Raw genomic sequence first — 14,631 nt, 5'->3', positions numbered from 1 at the left:
TCAGACTAATATGCCGTACTTATTATAGGGTGGAACTTTCCTTTAACATATTCATGCGCTGTGAACAAACAGCAGAGAAATGATCACTTTATATTTCTTTCTCTTCATTACAGAATCAAAAACGTTCAACTTATTACATTAATTATAGACAGAATAAAAGTGATTTAACAAGCCTTTCTTTACAGAATCACAGAAACATTCATCTCATTTTCACAATTATCAGATTAAACTCAAACTGTAAATCATTGTTCTTGCTACACAGTGTTTTTAATACAGACATCAGATGAGATTAAAAGCTCAATGAGCCAGACAGAAAGCAATCTCATTATTTCCTTTATTTATATATTTAAAAGTTTAAACAGCTGCAGAGGACGCAAACATTTTTCTGCAACACATTTTTTATGTGACACTTTTGATCTTTAGTCTTCAGTGTTTCTCTCCATTTTGAATATTTCAGTATTTGTGGATCTGCTGCCTTCTGCTGGTCACTCTGCAGGCCCACACTCTGATTGGCTGCCAGCTGGAAGCAAACCCATCTAAACCAATGGTGAGCAGCTTTCTGAAGCAAACGTTATACTAAAGTAAGAGATGGTTTACCCCAACTCAAAAGTTATTTCTTGTCTGTCTCTTTAGGAGACTAGCGGCAGGTCCTGAGTGGATTGATTCCAACTGGAGAAGTGAACATGAACACAGATTATGAGCGATTCTTTATCCTTGTAATCACCAAAGTAAATATTGGAGCCATTCTTCAACAAGTTTCATATCTCAAGAACATTCTGACACTAACATGTTATGTTTCAGACGGACACATGAGGAGAAAATTAACTTTGTTTGAGAAAAATTACTTAACTATACAAATACCTTTTCATTCATCCACACGACGTTCACTACACTTTCAAACGAGGCCACGACCCTTTTAGGAGACAGGAAGTGGGTACCGTTTCAGACCATTGGCGCTGTGTGTGATGAGCTAAAATGTCAAGTAAGCTGACTGAGGAGACCCAGCTACACCCTACATCCCTGTATGCTAAACAACTACAGCGGCTAGCTACGGCTATCAAAGAAGACACCCTCTGAATAGGGAATTCCAATATCTTCCCTCTGGACGGAGGTTAAAAGTTAAAACTACAAGATTTAAAAATAGTTTTGTACCAGCGGCAATCACTCTGTTAAACAAACGGTAAAATTATTTGCACAAAATGCACAAGCACTCTGGTCATGTACTGTTTTCTATTCCTCTTTTTTTCTATGTTTTACTACCTGTTTTTATATGTTTTAATGTTTTGTGTGTTTGTGTGTTGTGTGTTGTATGGTCTACAAAGTTTTAAGGATGTCATGCCTCTTAGACTGTGAAACTACTTTACCTATGGGTACCAATAAAGTAACCTAACCTAACCTATCTTTAGTTAGAGATCATCTTTGCTCAAGTTTTTAAACAAATGTAGTAAAAAGTTTCACAGAAGTGCCGCAAAAGCCTGAAAGGAACCATATTTAAAGGTATTTCAAACCACAGCCGTGTCGTGAGTCTATATAGTCTATTATTTGGTAAAACTTTATAATAACTATCTCTAATTAATGGTAAATTGATAGTTAACTAAACTTAAGTTAATACCAGTGTTGGGGAGTAACGGAATACATGTAACGGCGTTACGTATTCAGAATACAAATTATGAGTAACTGTATTCCGTTACAGTTACAATTTAAATCGTTGGTATTTAGAATACAGTTACATCGTTGAAATCAATGGATTACATGACGATACTTCTCTGTTTCACGAGTTTATTCTCTCTGACTAAATTAAGGCAACTCTATGCATTTTCCAGAACTCCCAGAAAATATTTAAATCGATCATACTCCACCTCCAACCTGAAGAAGCATCTTAAAGTAAGCTATTTTTTTAATTAGCCAAGAGTAGTCGTCTGCTGTAGTTTTACTGGTCACCTTGCTATTTTAACATTGACGTGCGACTTTACATTCTCCTACGTGCTGATTTACTAGCTCCAGAGCCGTTTAAAGACTGACTAGCCCCGTTTGACATGCTAGCTAACGTTAGCTAAAATTAGCTCGTGGTAGCAAGACTGCGGTTAGATTTTTGTAGTATGCATTTCGGGACTACCAATACAATAATCTATCTGCTTGTTCAGGTACACATTCAGCTAGTTGGAATAAAAAGAACACACCATTATAGGCCTGTTTAGTAAGCTGGATGTGATAGCTGCATTCCTACACTTATAAAACGCAATTCAATGTGGAAGTAATCCTGAAGTAATCCAAGTATTCAGAATACGTTACTCAGATTGAGTAACGTAACGGAATACGTTACAAATTACATTTGTGGGCATGTATTCTGTATTCTGTAACGAAATACGTTTTGAAAGTATCCTTCCCAACACTGGTTAATACTAATTATTAGTAGACATTATAAATCACCATTTCATTGTTTGTTGACAGTAAAATAACTATTAACTAAAGTTTAACTATCAATTTACAATTAATCAGTGGCAGTTATTATAAAGTGTATATATTAGTGACTCCTTTAATGTGTTGTTCTCTTGTAATTTAGAGTTTGATTGACAAAGAGATTGTGTGTGTTTGGTCAGCAGTGTGAGTGTTTCTGTGCACAGGAGGAGACTCTCCGTCCTACAGAGAACACAGAGACACTGAACCAGGCCAATCTAACCTAAACCCAGGATAAAGAGGTTCAGTGAATGTGGTGTTGAAGGTGTAGAGGTGGATCAGCATGTCAGAGGAGACTGTGTAGAAGGACAGAGAGCCAGCAGGACAGTCCACATACACTGCTACTCTATCAGAGACAGAAGAGGAGGAGATGGGTGTTCTTCTCTTATTGTGCCAGACAGAGTAACCATGATCATCAGAGCACCTCTAACTCCAGGACTGATCATTCCATCCAAAATTGCAGTCTTCACTGTCTCCTCTCCTCCTGATTCCTCTGTAACTCACCGATATAAAAACATCTCCTCTCCATTCGACCTCCCAGTAACAGCGACCAGTCAGACCATCTCTACACAGCAGCTGTTTCCACCAGGAGTCAAACCTCTCTGGATGATCAGGATATGGCTGCTTCTCCTCCACCCGTGTCACCTTCCTGTTGTTGTCAGACGGTTTGAGTCTTCTGTTCACTGTGTTTGTGTCCAATGTGAGTTCACAGGAATCTGAGGGAGAGAATGAGACACAACATAGCAGCAGTTTATACTTATTATACTATTATATACTACTTATTGTTCTGTCCCCATCAGGACATTAGTTCACTTAAATGTTTTTCTGTAGGACCATTGCACCATGGGATTTAATCAGGAAGTTGTATGTGAGCAGGACAGCCTCATGGTTTTGTGTTATGATCTCTCCATATTATCCACGTCAATCTTCCACGTTCCATGCCTTTGGTAGCATTCAAAGTAGTAGATAACTTTATTGTCCCCGTGGGGCAGTTGGGTTTGCGGCACAATCACAAGGCACTTTATAACAAGACATCAGACATATGATACAAAAAAATAATTCTTATATCAGACACCGACAAACAAAACATGAAGAATATACATCACACACTACAATACACTATACACCCTTGGGTATGGTCAGACCAGCTGGACGACTAGCTTATTCTGACTGATTTAAGGCTTTTATGGCTTGTGGTACGAAAGAAAATTTGGATCTGTTCTTGGTCAGAAGGGTTTCTCGGTATGTTAAATAGATGCTGACATACTGTTCTTATATATTTGTATAAGTATTGTCTATGTATATTTTTGGTGATGATTGATAGCTCATATTAGACTGACAGTATGCTTTAGTAAGCTAGTTTGCCACTATTATCTTGGGTTGTGCTACATGTAAGTGTATTTTAGTTTATTTAGATAAACAATATAGGTTACATTACGTAAACTGTATAACAATACATTACATATTGCCTTTATTTCAGCTTACATGTTAGCTACTGTATATACTACCGCATTACAGTGGCGTGTAGTTATATTGTTTTACAACTATCACTGTATAATGTTTGGGACTTATCAATATGTAAGTAACAGGTAATTGTGTTTAATTTCCCAGTTTCACCCTTTCTAAATCAAATAAACCGAGTTACGACGATCCCAGTCTCCAGTGGTTGATGGTGGAAGGTGTTTAGCTGCTAGTCAGACTGCACAGGGTTACGTACATGCAGGACAAGACAGTGAAATGAGAGCTTTCTAGCGGGCTGGACAACAAGTTTGAGCTGATTGGAGTTACTGCCTGTACGTTACAGCTAAGAGAGAAGGCTACAACTAAGGCAACACTAACACAGACAACTTCATCCATTGCCACGACATGGAAGAAAAATTGGCAACCACGTTTGAGACCAGGTCTGCCGCCTCATGCTCTGGGAAAAGCTCAAGCACTTCATCAACAAGTAAAGCAGCAGCCATTGCACGTGCTAAGGCAGAAGCAGCAAAAGCACAAGTTGCATTTGCTGAAAAACAAATGCAAATGAAGATAGAGAGGGCACGCTTAGATGCATCACTAGACATATTGAAAATGGCGAAAGAAGCAGCAGCTGCCATTGCTGAGGCAGAGGTCCTTGAGGCAGCCACAGACACCGATGGGGAAAAACGTAGTTGCAAAATAGACCTCCCACTCAAGCCTAAAGACCCTGAAGAGCGTACTTCTGAATATGTGCTTCAACATTCCGTATCACACAAAAGCCTTCAGTCAATGCCGGAAATGGAACCCATTAATGAGTATGAGTTAGGATATGTAACTTCTATGCCACATCAAGATAGAATTGTTCCAGCTCCCCACATTAACCAAGTGAAGGACAACAACACCCTCCTTCCAAGTAATGTTCCTACGCAACAGGCAATGAAGGTTGAACCTAGAACAGACCAGACCTATACTGCTAAAGGGAGAGAGAGCGATGGTTGGATCAGGAGAGGAGGAATGAATGACCGCAACCATCCACCAGCTCCACACCACAGCACTTCAATAGCAGGTAACCCACATGACAGTCAAGGCATGACATACTTTGTAAGGTTCTTTGCTCGCTGTGAACTTGTCAGCACCGGACTGCTACAGTTTGATGATCGCCCCGAAAGCTTCAGAGCCTGGCGAGCTTCATTCCTCAATGTAATCAGAGGCCTAGACCTATCAGCTGGGGAAGAGATAGACCTCTTAGTCAAAAGGCTAGGAAATGAGTCTGCTGGACATGCAAGGCGGATCAGGGCGGTTAATGTAAATCAACCTGAAAGAGGTCTTACAATGGTGTGGGAAAGACTGGAGCACTGTTATGGATCGCCAGAGGCCGTAGAGAGTGCACTCTTCAAGAGACTTGATGCGTTTCCCACGATACATAATAAAGATTCTCAGAAATTGAGAGAGCTGTGGGATCTGTTGATGGAGGTTCTTTCCGCCAAGGCTGAGGGAGATCTGCCAGGCCTAGCCTTCCTGGATACTTCACGTGGGGTCAACCCCATTGCACAAAAGTTCACCTATAAGATGTAACAGAAATGGATAAATGAAGGCACGCGGTACAAACAACAAAACAGAGTACCGTTTCCACCATTTCCCTTTTTCGTGGACTTTGTCAGCCATCAAGCAACCACTAGGAATGACCCTAGCTTCGACCTCACCATGTTCAACATGGCCCTGTCCAAATCAGACAAGCCTGCCCTCAAACAAAGCATTCAGAGAGCGCCTATTTCAGTCCATAAAACGGAAGTGTCTTACCCCTCCAATGTCGAGAGGACCGAAAAGAAGACTGAGGAGCCTGACAGGCAGTGCCCCATACATAGGAAGCCTCACCCTCTGCAAAGATGTCGCAGTTTTAGAGGGAAATCTCTTGAAGACCAAAAAGCCTTTCTTAAAGACAACAGGATATGTTTCAGATGTTGCGAATCAAAATCACATCTTGGCAGAAACTGCAAGGTCAGTGTGAAACGCTCAGAGTGTGAGAGTGAAGGTCACCACACAGCTTTACATCCTGGACCTCTGCCCTGGATCGTTAAGACCATAGACCCTGCCATAGAGCATGGCGGGGAGGAACAAAGTGTTGCATGCCCTGTGTACTAGCGTCTGTGGTGGAGACCTAAGTGGCAGGTCTTGCTCGAAGATCTGTCTTGTTAGAGTCTTTAAGTCAAGTCATCCAGACAGAGCAGTAAGCCTGTATGCTATCCTTGATGACCAAAGTAACAGGTCATTGGCTCAGCCAGAGTTCTTTGATCTTTTCAAGGAAGAAGGGCCCAGGTCACCTTAAGTCTGGTTCACACGGGACGCTTTTAAAATTGTCGGCCGATTTTCCAATCCTGAGAGACCCCACACACGGCGATAAAAAATCACGGATCTAACAGTTTTGGTCGTACAGTGTGTGGTGCGCAGCACACGGCAAAATCAACACATCACACACGAACCGATTTGACATGGAGGTGAGTTGTTGTTTTTTCTCATAGACATGTCGTTACGTACTACACAGATTAATTACCGTTGAAATAACGTTCATATATTCGTTTCCATGTACTCTGGTGGACTGCAGTTGTGGATGTAGTTATGTCCATCGACTTTATTTGTATTGTTATATTTTACAGGTTTCTGACAGAGAAGGGGTCAAGGAGCTACTTCGCATGAATGTGGAGGAGCTTAAGTTTGTCCTCAATAAAGTAGCCCCGTTGATCACAAAGCAGGATACAAACATGAGGCTGTCCATTTCTGCGAAGGAGAGACTGGTGTTAACACTAAGATTTTTGGCAACAGGTTTGTTTGCAACAGCCTGTTTCGTTTATTGTGTTTACTTTTACTAAATCGGGTGAATGCCACTTAATGTTGTTTCTTTATCTTGTAGGAGAGTCCTTCCAGTTTAGAGTTGGAAAGTCAACCATGTCCCAGATTGTCACTGAAACATGTGAAGCCCTGTACCGAGCATTAGCTAAGGATTATCTCAAGGTAATGTCTAAAGTTGATTACATTACTAATGAAATGTTTGTTGTCGTTTTTTTAAATACACACAAATGAAATTAAACACATAATGCTTGTGGTCTATTTTTGTTTTATCAAACAAGTATTTAGATAAAAACAGTAATAAAACATTTGAATATATATATATATATATATATATATATATATATATATATATATATATATATATTTTAAATAGTCTAAAGTATTTAACAAATATTTGATATCACTTCAAATATTACAGTGGTCCTCACTGAAAGTTGAATTATTTAAGAGCTTTGCCCTGATGCATAAATCTGTCATTTCAGACACCAACTACAGAGGAGGAATGGCTGGACATAGCACAAGATTTTCATCAAAAGTGGCAGTTCCCCCATTGCCTTGGAGCCCTAGATGGGAAACATATAAACATTTTTCCCCCAGCTCATAGTGGAAGTATCTTCCGTAATTACAAGGGGCGGTTTTCTGTGTTAATGATGGCTATTTTTGATGCCAAGTACCAGTTTCTGTATTTCAGTGTGGGAGCACAGGGAAGAGCATCAGATGCTGGAGTGTTTAATGAGTCAGATTTCAAGAAAGCACTGGACCAGGGCCTTCTTAATATCCCTGCAGCAAAACCACTTCCACAATCAGACATACAAGCACCCTTTGTGTTCCTGGGCGACGATGCTTATCCTTTGCGCACAGACCTCATGAAGCCATACTCATTTCGTCAGATGGACTATCAGCAGAGAGTTTTTAACTACAGGCTTTCTCGAGGACGCAGAGTTGTGGAAAATGGATTCGGAATACTTGCAAACAGGTGGAGAGTATTCCTCACCACCATAATGCTCAACCCAGACAAGGTACAGAAGGTGGCCTTAGCTTGTGTGTGTCTCCACAATTATTTGTGTGGGATTCGGTCTGACACATATGCACCTCCAGCCCTGATTGACCCAGAAGACGGTGACCACAGATTTGTGGAGGGTACCTGGAGACAAGATTGACAGATGTATAGTTCTGCAAATACAGCTTTTTTTCCTTGTTTCTTCAGTATAAGTTACAAATTGTAAGTGTCTGGAAATGGAACATGAATAACAAATTGACACTGAACTGCCTTAACTTTGCAATATTTTAAGGTTTACAAAATTGTATATTCACAACTTTGTTTGTATTCAACATTAATATTTTGATATTTAGTGCCACCTGAAATTCCCTGAGCAACAAATTAAACTGTCTGTATAACCAAATGGTTTAGCATCATCATATTTTAATGAAATAATGTTGTTACTTTTTCTACTCCTTGTAGTATTACTATGACATTACAGAATTCAATCTTGGAAGTTAATTCACAACAATTGGGTAGAGATTAAAATTGAAAACAAAAAACAGACTGCTTGGAAAAATAAATAACTTCAGGATATAAGCAATCCAATAAAACATTTGTTCATGTCACTTATGGTGAAATGGTTAAGCATTTGTGTGGTAAAATACAACTTAAGGCCTTGATATAACAAAAAGGCCGAAATGTAAATAAAACAAAAGACATCAATAAAGGATGTATACAATTATAACTGAAGATGCATTTGATGCATCTTCAGTTATAATGCAGTTATAATGCATTGTTTTTCTGATTAACCACAAAAATCAGAGGTAGTTGTAGTAAACCTTGAGAACCATGACTGACAATCTACCCTTAAATCTGTATTCACTCATTGTCTTCTAGCATTCTCCTGTAGCTATGAGTCTCATTATTTTGAAGCTGGTACTGATTCGGTAGCAGTTGTGTTCCTATGGGTAGAGGCATGTGGTGAGGTGGTTCTTGTGGAGTTGTATATGTGTGTAGAGGGGTTGGTTGTGTGTTGGGCATATGTACAGAGGAGGGTACAGGGTAAATACTAGGTGGCAGCTGGTATGAGTTAGATGCCTGTGCATCATTCTCCTGAGCCTCATATACATCATTCATTATTTTTCTCTTTAGTCTTGTCTTTACCACAGTGTTTTTAATTGACCTCAACTCCTCAGCTACTTACTCCAAAGTTGCTGTCACTATCAGCAATAGATTTGCTTCTACCAGCCGTAAAAGCAGTTGACATCTGCTGTAAAAGTTTCAATTTTTCCATTTCAATGGCATCAGCAGATTGGCTTTTCTTTAGTCTCTTCGCAGTAGGTGTACGAGGTACAGGAGGGGAAAGGTCGTCATCATTCTGGATAATAGATGGTTCCTCAGCAGATGTTTCGTCTGACATCAGAGAGACGTCGTCATCTGGATCACTCAAGGGGTCCCACTCTGCAGCCAGGCCATATTTAATTGATTGAGGCAGCTATATAAAAATATATGAATGGCTTTTTAGACATAAAATTTAAATATTGATGAACAGTCAACAATTAGGCTACATACGCTGCTTTCAGTGGCACGTTGGGTGACATGCTTCCTCAGAAACATCAGTGTCTTCATAAGCCATCGTTGTTGGCTTGTTAGTGGCTTTTCAAAAGTCCCACTTGGTTTAGTTTTCAGAAGCTTGCTGAACTGGGTTCTTAAAGTTGTGGCCCACGTCTTCCCTTCTTCCACTGACATGAACAAACATGAGACATTTATATGAATGAATGTTATCGTCATGCTAGCGATGGGTAGTGTAGATAAACATTACCTGGTATCTCAAGTGCAGCAGCAATTTCTGCCCAATTCCTCTCCTTGTCATTTTGGTTATGATATTCTTTACACAAAACGTTGTACAAACATTCACGGTGTTGCCACAGGTCGACAAGTTGGTCCTCCATCTCCGACGTCCACCGGACTTTCTGGTGCGCCATGCCGCCGGCTGTTTTGATTTTGTTTCCTGGTGCTTTCCTTGCCGCCTCGTCACCTCGCTTTCTGATTGGCTACACAGTCCACAGGCTGCGTGCTCATTTGTCCCTGGGGGACACCACACACGAAGAGAAATCGGGCCAAATAAATCCAACATGTTGGATATCCCCGATTTGAGATCGGAGCGATCCCGACGTCCTTCCGAGCAGACGAGAGCAGTCTTAACACACCACACACGGCAGGAATATCTGATCAGATTATTTTACGATTATCGGAGCATCCTTAAGATTGTCGGGAGGGGTGAATCGGGGCTAAAATTGGCCTAATTATCCTGCTGTCTGAACCAGGCTTTACTCCCTGAAGACATGTGCAGGAGTAACAGAGACAGCTGGAAGACGGGCAAGTGATTACCAAATCAAATCTCTGGATGGTCATGTGTATCTACCTCTCCCTACACTGATCGAATGTAATCAGATCCCTAACAATAGATCAGAAATCCCCACTCCAGATGCTGCACTTCACCATGCTCACCTTACATCTGTAGCTTTTCAGATTCCTGAAATCGACCACAAAGCCCCAATCTTGCTTCTCCTAGGAAGGGACATCATGTACAAAGAATTTCAGCCTTTGGCTGACAATAAAGTTGTATCGTATCGTATCGTATAAGAGTGCACAAGGTTAGGGAACAGATCAATGGGCCTCACAATGCCCCCTATGCTCAGAGGCTTGACTTAGGGTGGGTCATCGTTGGAGATGTCTGTTTGGGAAAGGTTCATAAACCATCCACCATCAACACCCTCTTTACAAGCACGCTAGAAAATGGTCGCCCATCTCTCTTTCAACCTTGTCCCAACCGGCTGCTCATCAAAGAAAGATACAGCGACTCTCTGTCAAAAGACCTCCTCAGGGGATACCTCAGAGATGATACCAACTGTGACAAGGAGGAAAATCACCTTGAGTGTACTGTATTACAAAGGACAAAAGACGATAATAAAACATCTCTCTCGATTGAAGACAAGGCCTTCCTAAATATAATGGAACAAGGGCTCCAAAGGACGATGCTAACAATTGGGTAGCGCCTCTCCTCTTCAAGTCACAGAGACGCCGCCTTCCCGACAATTGAGCACAGGCACTAAAACGGCTCAGGCGCAACTTCGACAGGAAAACGGAAATGAGAGACCATTTCCTTTCATTCATGGAAAAAATATTCCAAAATGACCATGCAGAGATTGATCCTCCTCTGAGGGAAGAAGAGGAACATTGGTACCTTGCAACCTTTGGCGTTTACCACCCAAAGAAACCAGGTCAGATACGGGTGGTATTCGATTCCAGCGCACAATACGAAGGGGTTTCGCTGAACCATGTACTTTAACAGGTCCAGATCTTAAAAACACCCTTCTCGGAGTCCTGATTCGTTTCAGAAAAGAGTCCATCGCAGTTACAGCGGATAAAGAGCAAATGTTACACTCTTTCCTGGTCAGAGAGGAGGACAGGAACTTTTTGAGATTCCTTTGGTTTAAGGATAGCGACCTTCACAAGGACATCATTGAATACCGCATGAAAGTACACGTTTTTGGCAACAACCCCTCTCCAGCTGTTGCTATCTACAGCCTTAAACGTTAAGCGCAGGATGGCGAGGCTGACTTCGGGTTGGATGTCAAGCAGTTCATAGATCGGGATTTCTATGTGGACGATGGCTTGATGTCACTGCCCTGCGAAGAAGCTGCCATCAACCTGCTCAAAAGAACACAAGACACTTGCTTGCTCGAACCTCAGGTTGCATAAGATTGCGTCAAATAGCAGTGAGGTAATGAGAGCCTTTCCCTCCCAAGACTACGCAAACAACTTGAAGGATCTGGAGCTTGGTACAGACACGTTGCCAACACAACATAGCCTTGGAATCATTTGGGAGCTTGAGACGGACACGTTTACATTCAAGGTTGTAGACGAAGATAAGCAATACACTCGTCGGGGTTTCCTGTCTACAGTTAACAGTCTATACGACCCCCTGGGATTTGTTGCTCCAGTTACCATCCAAGGCAAAGCTATCCTTTGTGAGCTCAGCATGGAAGTGGGTGACTGGGACTCCCCATTACCTTCTGATAAAGGGAAGTTGTGGACAGCATGGAGAGACTCCCTGAAAGATCTGGAAAGTCTCCGTATCCCAAGAACGTATGCACCAGTCTCCCTCTCCAGAGCTCAACGGCAAGAACTTTGTATCTTCTGTGATGCTTCAACCAAAGCCATAGCCGCCGTTGCCTATATCAAAGTTATAGATGCTGAAGGAGACCGCCAAGTAGGGTTTGTTCTAGGTAAGGCAAAACTTGCACCACAACCAGAACACACAATACCGAGATTGGAGCTGTGTGCAGTAGTGTTGCCAGTGGAGCTAGCTGAGCTCGTCACTTCAGAAATCAATGTTGACCTGGATGCCACACATTTCTACACGGACAGCAAAGTCGTGTAAGGTTACATCTACAATGAGACTAGACGGTTCTATGTCCACGTAAGCAGTAGAGTGCAGCGCATACGAAGATCAACACGACCTGAACAGTGGCACCATGTTCCCACTGAGCTCAACCCAGCAGACTATGCAACGAGGGCCGTCTCCACAGCTCTATTAAAGGACAGCACATGGCTGACAGGGCCAGCTTTTTTGACAAACCCTGAACCTAGTCTTCCTGAGGAGGATATCTTTGAAATTGCAGATCCAAAATCGGATCCAGAAGTTCGACCTCAAGTGTCTACTCTGAGCACCGCTGCCTCAAATGCACAGCTTGGATCACAACGCTTCGAGAAGTTTTCAAGCTGGAGGTCATTGACTCGTGCCGTTACTTGCTTGCTCCATGTGGCTCGACTCTTCAAGAAAACCTCATCATTAGAACCAAGTAAATGCAAAGGCTGGCATTACTGCCAGACGGCATACACAGTGGATGAGCTCTCTCAAGCTAAAGATCTCATTATTCATACACTTTTTTGTTAAGTACATAATTCCACATGTTTTCATTCATAGTTTTGATGCCTTCAGTGAGAATCTACAATGTAAATAGTCATGAAAATAAAGGAAATGCATTGAATGAGAAGGTGTTTCCAAACTCTTGGCCTGTACTGTAGCAAAAATGGTAAACTATTGTGTTTGTACGAATACATCAGAAACAGGGCAGAGGGTCCACAAGGACAAACGGCTGATTCGTGCCTGGTTGAGGTTTGTGGCTACGAAGTGGGCTGATTTTACTGCTGCCTCTGTGACCCACTCTCTCCTCTGCCTGCTGCGCTGTGTGTGTGTGTGGCCGTGTGTGTGGCCGTGTGTGTGTGAGAGACGGCTGGCCAGCGAGGTTGTCAGGTGCTTGTTGAGTTTAACTCAGAAAAGACAGTTAACCTCAGGCAGGCGGCAATTCGGCAATGATTTTCGCAAGACTGCCTATATTCAAAATCTAAACAGTTAATTTCTCACCTAAAACGTTCTCAGAAGTGAATTTAGTGATGAATAAGATGGCGAAAATGGATAAAATTGTTCCGTTGTTGGCTTGTCTATGTACCTGCTATGAGTTGCTACTCCCTCTTATGACGTCATCACCCAGTTACTGTAAAAAACATGCTACCTTTGAAGAAACCCCAATAAATGTTATTTTAACACATTTTAAGACAGAAATGTTTAAATATATACATATTGAGCACTTTATTTACATATGTATTGGTTGTGGTGGTTAACCTGCACTTTACACTTTAAGAATGTTGGTCTTTCCTACAGAGAAATTGCGAAGAAAGTCAAGGTGTCAGTGAGTACAGTATTCTTCACACTCAAAAGGCACTTAGAAACTGGGAGAACTCTGACAGGAAGAGGTCTGGCAGACCCAACGCCACAACAGAATCAGAATCTACCTGTTCTTTACATAGCTGGTAGCCCACATTGTGATATGTTGTCCCATTTAGAGCACTGGTAATCCGGATTTGGTAATCTTGAAAACGGTGTATCAGGATCAGGGTGATCCAGTCCAATGTTGCTTTGAAAAAACGGCATAAAAGTAAAACGGATTACCTGATCCTGAATAGCAAAAAATGGGATTTACAAATCCGGATAATTTTGATTCAGGTTAAATGTTTTGAACAACTGGCCCCAGGGGTTACAAGTGTCTTAGCATTTGAACAATATGCTGCAGAAATGTGGTGGAGTCTGCATGAGAAAAGAGTTCAAGGATTTTGGAGAATGTGGTAGTTTACTGCATTTTGTTTTAAAGCAATGAAAAATGATCCACAATTTGTGTGTGACTAGTTTTGACAATGTGACTTCCGTTTTAACTGATGCTTGTTAGCAATCTAAAAAAATACTAACACAATACTAACGCATCCCCAACCGGCACCGTCAGACACCGCCTACCAAGAGCCTGGGTCTGTCCGAGGTTTCTTCCCAAGAGGGAGTTTTTCCTCGCCACTGTCGCACTGGTCGCACTGCTTGCTCTTGAGGGAATTACTGCAATTGTTGGGTCTTTGTAAATTAAAGAGTGTGGTCTCGACCTACTCTATCTGTAAAGTGTCTTGAGATAACTCGTGTTATGATTTGATACTATAAATAAAATTGAATTGAATTGAATTGAATTAATCCTACTACAAGATGTTGTGCCTTGTTTTTATGAATCAAAGTGAAAGCACACTCACACTTCCTCAGGCCAGGTTTCAGCATCTCCACAATGATCCAGCCTGGAGGAAGAAACAAAGTCAGAATGAACATTCAGAAGCTTCCTCAACTCTCATCTTCAAAATATATCAAACATCACAGGTTTCTAAGGTCAAAGATGAACTCTGAACATCAACATAATTGAGACGTCCTCAAAGTGCTCCAAAAAGAATGCAACTTATTAATAGGAGTTGAGTCTCAGCGGGGACGAGATTTTCAGCACATCAGT

At 41.5% G+C, this 14,631-nt stretch overlaps 1 pseudogene; it reads right to left on the bottom strand.

The window, feature by feature from the left end:
* Positions 1–2,598: 2,598 nt before the first annotated feature.
* Positions 2,599–14,631, bottom strand: part of LOC120563103 — a 30,434-nt pseudogene continuing 18,401 nt past the window's right edge.

Source organism: Perca fluviatilis, chromosome 1 (genome assembly GCF_010015445.1).
Source record: "Perca fluviatilis chromosome 1, GENO_Pfluv_1.0, whole genome shotgun sequence".
In the NCBI taxonomy this organism is placed as follows: domain Eukaryota; kingdom Metazoa; phylum Chordata; class Actinopteri; order Perciformes; family Percidae; genus Perca; species Perca fluviatilis.
This window is presented reverse-complemented; position numbering and strand designations above follow the sequence as displayed.